Source organism: Ailuropoda melanoleuca, chromosome 8 (genome assembly GCF_002007445.2).
Source record: "Ailuropoda melanoleuca isolate Jingjing chromosome 8, ASM200744v2, whole genome shotgun sequence".
Classification (NCBI taxonomy): domain Eukaryota; kingdom Metazoa; phylum Chordata; class Mammalia; order Carnivora; family Ursidae; genus Ailuropoda; species Ailuropoda melanoleuca.
Window position 1 is genome coordinate 101,029,937 of NC_048225.1, and position 8,520 is coordinate 101,038,456.

Here is an 8,520-nt window from a genome sequence, read left to right on the forward strand (position 1 = left end):
CCAAATATGGTCTGTCTTGTTAAGTTTTCTCTGTGCATTTGAAAGGATGTGCATTCTGCTTTCGTTGCGGGGAGCGTCACGCAAATGTCAATTAAGTGAAGTTGGTTGATGGTGTTGTTGGAATCTTCTATATCTTTACTGATTTTCTTTCCATTTGTTCTCTCAGTTACTGAGAAGGGAATGTTGACAGAGCCAACAGCACTGTGGATTTATCCAGGGTATATAACATATATCTTTAATGTATCACAGTTTACATTCAAATAATACACCTCTTCCTGTACAGAGTGAGAACCTCATCAGGGTGCTTGCGTTTCCTCCTCCCGTCCTCTGTGCTATTTTATCATGCTTTTTACTTCTGCATAAGTTATAAACCCCAAATACATGATCATTTCTGCTTTAAAAAACTCAACTGTCTTTTAAAGATATTTTTAATGAGGGGAAAAAAGTGTATATTTACCATTTGCCGTGTTCTTCATTCTTTTGTGTAGATCCAGGTTTCCATTTGGTATCATTTTGTTTCTGCTTAAAGAACTTCTTGGAACATTTCTTGTACTGCAGGGCTCTTGACAATGTATTTTCTCAGCTACCATTCATCTGAAGAAGTCTTTATTTCCCCTTCATTTTTTCCAGAGCCTACCAGAGAGATAGTTATTCAATGTTTTATTATATAAAGGTTCACAGAAAAGCTGAAAGAATTATACAGTGACCTATATGCCTATCACCTGGATTCTACAGTTAGCATTGTTTTATCTGCTTCGTCAAGTATCTAACCACCTACGCAACTCTCCATTCATCCATGAATCCATCCTATTGTCTTTTATACATTTCAAAGTAAGTTACAAACAAGAGTACACTTCACACCTGAACACCTCATCATAGCAAGACTTTCGTCAGGTAAAGGATTTGGCCACTAGGGGGCTGCCAAGTGCCGTCAAAAGCATTGGAAGGTCCTTGAGTCTAAAGTCTAAAAGTGTCATGTGCTGGGGAAGGTCTAAGGAAAAAGTTTCCTGAACTATAAGGGCATCATTTAGAAGGAGAGACTCCATCTGAAATCCAGCAAGAAGAATGGAACACCTTTCATCTCCACCCTCAGAACTCCTCTCCTCATTTTGCAGTTATTTTCATTATAAAAGAGAAAATACATCATTGACCACTCTTTCCTTCTTTTCCTTCTTTGTGCTATTAAAGACAGAAATTCTTTAGCTCAGAACCTCAGAAAACTTGAAGTCAGGGTGTTATATGTGGGGAAATGAGCTGATAAAATGAATTAAATGTTTAAAAAATGAATTAAATGTCAACTTGTTGATTATTACTCTCCATGAGGGCAGGGACTTAGTTCATTAATTATCCCCAACATGGAGATAGAACTCAGACACATCCTAGCACTCAGTAAACACTTACAGAAGTAATGAGTGAATTCAAGTGCTTAATTCCAAATACAATATTCATACGTGTAATGTTGTTACTAATAAAAATTAAAACAACAGGTCTACTTTTGAAGGTAATAAAAGCTGTGTAATATAACAACTACTATCACATTGCAAAAAGGAAAACAATCCTAAAATGTAACTCTTCCACTTCAGAGATCTTGAGGATTCCACTGAGAAGTTTTCCGGGGGAGTTTTGGGGATACATGTGTCCGTGTCCGTGTGTGTGTCTGTGTTACAAAAATAAGCCTTAATAAAAAAAAAAATAAGAGTATAGATTTTACCCTGGAGATGGGGTGCTACAGAAATGATCCTGTTTTCCACATGTGTCCCAGGAGATTCAGCTTAAGGCAACGTTGCATTATCCCAGTCCTTAACTTTTGAAAAAAAAAATTGGGAGTGGTATAGAATCCTAGGTTGACAGTTCTTTGTTTTCATTCCGATTCTCCAAAGATGTCACTCCGTTATGTTTTGACTTGCAGCTTTGTTGAGAAGCCTGCTATCATTCTTATCTGTCTTCCTGCACACATGTGAGTCTGTTTCCTCTCCAAATAGACTATCGATTCTGTGGAAGTAGGGACTGGCCCTTATTCATTCTTGGATCCTCCTCTTCTCACTTAGTCCCTGGCATAGAGTGAACGCAAATATTTATTGATTATTCCTCGAGATGGCAATACCTCTTCCAATTTCTCAAAAGGCCCACATACAGGGATTCAACCACACACATATCTTTTCCTCTCTTGACTCAATGAATAAAAGTGAAAGAAGGGGGACTGTTAGGCAAATGTATAGAAATGGACGCAAATGCTTGATTTAAATGCAACCTCCTGTTGTACTGGACTGAGGCCATTTACCTAATTCTATGGCGATGGGGAGAAAGACTTTATCTGAACAAATTAAAAAATGAAATATTTACTGTTATTTACAACAGATAATGGCTTTTTATTTTTTTTTAAAGATTTTATTTATTTATTCGACAGAGATAGAGACAGCCAGCGAGAGAGGGAACACAAGCAGGGGAGTGGGAGAGGAAGAAGCAGGCTCATAGCGTAGGAGCCTGATGTGGGGCTCGATCCCACAACGCTGGGATCACGCCCTGAGCCGAAGGCAGACGCTTAACCGCTGTGCCACCCAGGCGCCCCAGATAATGGCTTTTTAAAAGATCTTATTTATTTGAGAGAAAGAAAAAGAGACAGCACAGAGGGAGAGTGAGAGGGAGAAGCAGACGCCCTGCTAAATGGAGGACACCCCCCAATGCAGGGCTCCATCCCAGGATCCCCGGGATCAAGACCTAGACCGAAGGCAGATGCTTAACAGACTGAGCCACCCAGGCGCCCCAGCCTTTTTCAATAAGTAGGGAAATGGGGCTTGGATAATTAATAAACTCTTCGGGAAAAAGTAAGTCAAGGATTACTTCATACCATACACCAAAATACGTTTTAGATGAACTAAAGGACAGTAATAGAGTGAGTATGCATGTAAAAATAATAGGAAAAATAATGAGTTGTTATTCGTTTCATCTTGGTGCTGGAAAAAAAGACTTGCTAAACCTTTTACATCAAAGATAAAAACTTCTTGTAGAGTTGATTATATAACGAGATAACTTTTGAATTTTAAAAAGACCATGGGGCGCCTGGGTGGCACAGCGGTTAAGCGTCTGCCTTCAGCTCAGGGCGTGATCCCGGCGTTATGGGATCGAGCCGATCGAGCCCCACATCAGGCTCCTCCGCTATGAGCCTTCTTCTTCCTCTCCTGCTTGTGTTCCCTCTCTCGCTGGCTGTCTCTATCTCTGTCAAATAAATAAATAAAATCTTTAAAAAATAAATAAAAAGACCATAAACAAAGTTAAAAGGCAAATGGCAAATTAGTTTTAAAATTTTACAGCACCAAGGCACCTGGATGGTACAGTTGGTTAAGTGTCTGACTCTTGGTTTCGGCTTAAGTCATGATCACAGGGCTGTGAGGTCAAGCCCCGCTTCAGGATCCCTGCTCAGCATGAGGTCTGCTTGAGACTTTTTTCTCCCTCTCCTTCTGCCCCTCCCTCTCATGCTTTCTCTCTCTCTCAAATAAATAAATAAATAAATCTTTTTTTAAAAGAAAAAAAATTACAAATACAATATTCATACATGTAATGTTGTTACACGTATGTATAACACGTATATACACGTATGTATATGCTCAATATACAGCATATATGACAGTCAAAAATTTAACAATAAATAGCGTTATCAGTCAATAAGAAAAAGACACTGTAATTTGCAATTGCACAAAAAGGAAACATGTAGTTTATCAAAAAAAGTATGGGTAGCTCAGTCGGTTAAGCATCTGCCTTCAGCTCAGGTCATGATCCCAGGGACCTGGGATCGAGCCCCACATCAGGCTCCCAGCTCAGCGGGGAGTCTGCTTCTCCCTCTCCTTCTGCCCCTTCTCCCGCTCATGCTCTCTCTCTCGTGTTCATTCTCTCTCAAATAAATACATAAAATCTTCAAAAAAATAGGAAGCAAATTTTACAGTTACGTGCCCCTTATTACCACTCAATTTAACAAACATTAAAAAGAATCACCTAGGGGTGTCTGGGTGGCTCAGTCAGTTGAGCTTCCAACACTTGGTTTCAGCTTAGGGCGTGATGGCAGAGTCCTGAGATCAAACTCTGCAACAGGTTGCATGCTCAGTGGGGAGTCTGCTTGAGATTCTCTCTTCCTCTCCTTCTGCCCCTCACCCTGTTCGCATGTGCTGTCTCTCTCTCACATGCTCTCTTTCTCAAATAAATTAATAAATCTTAAAAAAAATAAAAAGAATTACCCAGTGTGTCAAATAATATAAATTTTCATACACTGAGGGTCTATAAGTTGATATAATATCTCTCCAGAAAAATAAATTAACATGTATCAAAAGCCTTAACATGTATAAATCTCTCAGTGATACAGTAATTTTACTTTTCTATATTTATTATTATGAGGTCAAAAGAGACTTTTTCAGAAAAACAGAGAATTTACTACCAACAAACTCAGAATAATTTCCATTCTACCCTTCAGATAGAAGAAAAATGATTCTAGAAATAAGTTCTGAGATGTAAGAAAGAATGATCAGCAAAGATATTTTTAAATATTTGGGTAAATAAAAAGCACTGGCTGCAAGTAATAATAATCATAATATTTAATAAGAGACTACAATCCTGGAAAAAATTAGATGTAATTTGGAAAAGGAGTGATCAGAGATAAAATATAAAAAGATATCTATTATCTTTAAACTTTAAGTGTGCCTACTGGGGATAACTAGAGTAATGCCTAAAATAATAGGCCCAGAATATATAACTTTCAAACAAAATACAGAAAGAGTAACATAACTTCAATCAATCCAAAAGGGGACAAGTAAGAGAGAAGGAGGAGGAGTGACAGAAGGTGGGGAGAGGTGGAGGAAGACAGAGTAGAAACAGAAATACTGGGATAAATATGAATAAATAATCAGTAATCACAAATAGTTTAAGTCAAATTCTCCAGTTAAAAGACAAAGATCATCAGACTGGATTTTTAAAAACCAGTTATGTCCTCTTTACTAAAGACACACTTAAACACAGGACTCCAAAAGGTGGAAAGTTGAAAAACAGAAAAAAGATATTCCCAAGTAAATACTAGTCAAAACCAAAAACTAAAACTAACAAGTAAAAATAACCCTTGATAAAACTTTGTTGGTAATGGATAAAATCTTTAAGAACAACACCATTACTAGAGTTAAGTGGAGTGATCACAAAAGGGTAAAATGCTTATGCTCACTAGGAAAATATAACAATTCTGAGCTGGTATGCACCTCAACACAGAGCTCCCAAATATCTTTTAAATATAGCTGCAACATTGTCCACAATAGCTAAATGTGGAAGGAGCCGAGGTGCCCTTCAACAGATGACTGGATTAAGAAGATGTGGTCCATATATACAATGGAATATTACTCAGCTATCAGAAGGAACGAATTCTCAACATTTGCTGCAACATGGACGGCACTGGAGGAGATAATGCTAAGTGAAATAAGTCAAGCAGAGAAAGACAATTATCATATGATTTCTCTCATCTATGGAACATAAGAACTAGGATGATCGGTAGGGGAAGAAAGGGATAAAGAAAAGGGGGGTAATCAGAAGGGGGAATGAAGCATGAGAGACTATGGACTCTGAGAAACAAACTGAGGGCTTCAGAGGGGAGGGGGGTGGGGGAATGGGATAGACCGGTGATGGGTAGTAAGGAGGTCACGTATTGCATGGTGCACTGGGTGTTATACGCAACTAATGAATCATCGAACTTTACATCAAAAACCAGGGATGTACTGTATGGTGACTAACATAATATAATAAAAAATATTATTATAATAAAAATAAATAAATATAGCTGCAAAACATCAAAAGCAAGAATTGATAGAATTACAAGAAAAAATAATCGTTGTGATAGTGTACCACTCTTCTTTCAGCAGTTAATATATCAAACAGGCAAACAAGTAACAAGGATATAGAAGATGTGAACAGAACTATTCACGAGCTTCATATACAGATACACATAGACCATTGTGACCCACAAATAGGGAATAGCATTCTTTTAAAGCACGCATGGAACACTTATGAAAGTTGCTATGTACTAGGCCATGAAGCTAGCCTGAACAAACTTTAAATGACTGACATCATGTAGACCACACTGACCACAATCCAGTTAAGTAGGAACTCAATAATAAAAGATACATAGAAAAAAATCTCATACAATTGGGAATTTAAAAATACTTTTATAAATAATTGATGATTCAAACAACAACCACAAAAAGCATAGTGGAAAAGAGAAATATATTTAGAATTAATGATAATAAATAATATTAAAACTATGTATGAAAACTTGTAGATGTCAGTGAAAATCAAAGGTAGAAGGAAATTTTTTACTTATGTGCTTATTCTGAGAGAGAAAAAAAGGCTCAAAGTCAAAGAAAGGAGGATTGGTGTCAGAGACAATTTATCTACTCTCCCGCGGTTGATATGATCCTGACACTGAGTTCTGGCCAGTGGCATGTGGGCAGATGTAATGTGAATAGCTTCTGGATCTAACACTTAAAACTTCCTTTGCAAGCATCCACTTTCTAGATGCAAGGAACCCTTTGTAGGACTCCCTGGCTCTAGAGCATGGTGGAGTCAAATGATGAAAGTTGCTCAAGCTCCTGAATGACTTTAGGTAGAGCAAGGTTATGCCTGCCAGTCCACCGAACTGTACCATATTAGGCTACTGAGGTTTGGAGGTTGTGATGGCAGTTAGCCCATCCTAATACAGCAAATAACCTTTAAAAAACAAAAAACCCAACAACAACAACAACAACAACAAAACCCAACAACGTTTAAAAACTTAGAAGAAAACAACAAAGGATAAAAATTAATGAAATAAAACACATCATAGAGAGGATAATCATATTCAAAGATTATCTCTTTGCAATGGTTAATCATATTAACAAACCTTTGTCATGATTAATCACAGGGAGAAAGAAATGACAAAAATAAACACTAAGAATGAAAAAGGATGCCTAACAGACTGAACAGAAACAAAGGATACTGTTTAAAACTACATGTTAATACATTTGAAAATTGTACTGGAATGTGTGAATTCATAGAAAAAGATCATTTACCAAAACAGACTCAAGAAGAGATGGAAAGCCTGAATAGTCCTATATCATTGAAGAAATTCAGTTGGTAGCTAAGCATTTTCCCCACAGAGAAAACATAGCCCAGCAGTCTGATAGGTGAGAAGTTCTTCCAAATGTTTGAGGAACATTTACAATCTTTAAAAACTTCTCCAGAAAGTAGAAAAAGGAGTCCTCTCCAACTTGGTAAGTGAGATTAGCCTAACCCTGAGGCCAGAACCAAAAGGACAGCACAAAGGAGGAAAACCGTAGGCCAATCTAACTCATTAGCATTGATGCAAAATCCCTAACAAATTGTTACCAAACTGAGTCCAGTACATGACCAAGATAGGTTTCTATCAGACTTGCAGTACTAGATTCATATTAAAAAATGATTCATGTAATTTGCCACACGGATAAAATAAAAGAGAAGTCATACAATCCTTTCAACAGATGTACAAGAAGGCTTCAATGCAATTCAACATGTAATGACGGGTAGTAGAGAGTGTTACAAACACGGACTCTGGAACCAGGCTGCCTGACTTTGAATGCTGACTGTACCATTAGGAGCTTTGTAACCTTCAGCAAGGAATTTCATCTCTCCAAGCTTCCATTTCCTTCTTATCTGTAAAGAAGAAGATAATAATAGTACTTTCCTCATAGGTTTGTTGTGAGGATTAAAATAATTTATAAATGTAAAGCATTTAGAACAATCCTTGCATGTGGTAATACATATTACCTCTTATAATATTAGCGATTTTAAAAAACTCTTAGCACACTAGGAAAAGAAGTAAACATCCATACTGCCCATAAAGGGCACTGACAAAAAACCTGCAGCAAGCATCATAATTACTGTTGAATTTTTTTTTAAGATTTTATTTATTTATTCGACAGAGATAGAGACAGCCAGAGAGAGAGGGAATGCAAGCAGGGGGAGTGGGAGAGGAAGAAGCAGGCTCATAGCTGAAGAGCCTGATGTGGCTCGATCCCATAATGCCGGGATCACGCCCTGAGCTGAAGGCAGACGCTTAACCGCTGTGCCACCCAGGCGCCCCTACTGTTGAAATTTTGAAAGCGTTCTCTTTAAAATCTGAAGAAAGACATTGTGCCTACTGTCATCATTTATGGTTAACATAATGCCCCTAGCCAGTGCAAGAAAAACAAATAAATCAGAAGTGGAAAGAAAGAAACAAAGCTAGCATTACTTATGGACACTAGGATTGCCTATATGCCACATGCAAAATAATCTACAAATTATACAAATCAAGAAGAGAATTTAACAAAAGTTATGGATAAAATAAATAATATACAAAAATAATTTGTATTTTCATAAACAGCTATACACAATTAGAAAATGTAACTTAAAAAATATCATTTAGAATAGCAGTAGATCATTTAGATCTATTCCTACGTATTTTTATGAAAATTGAAAATTTTTAAAAGGCATAGGTAG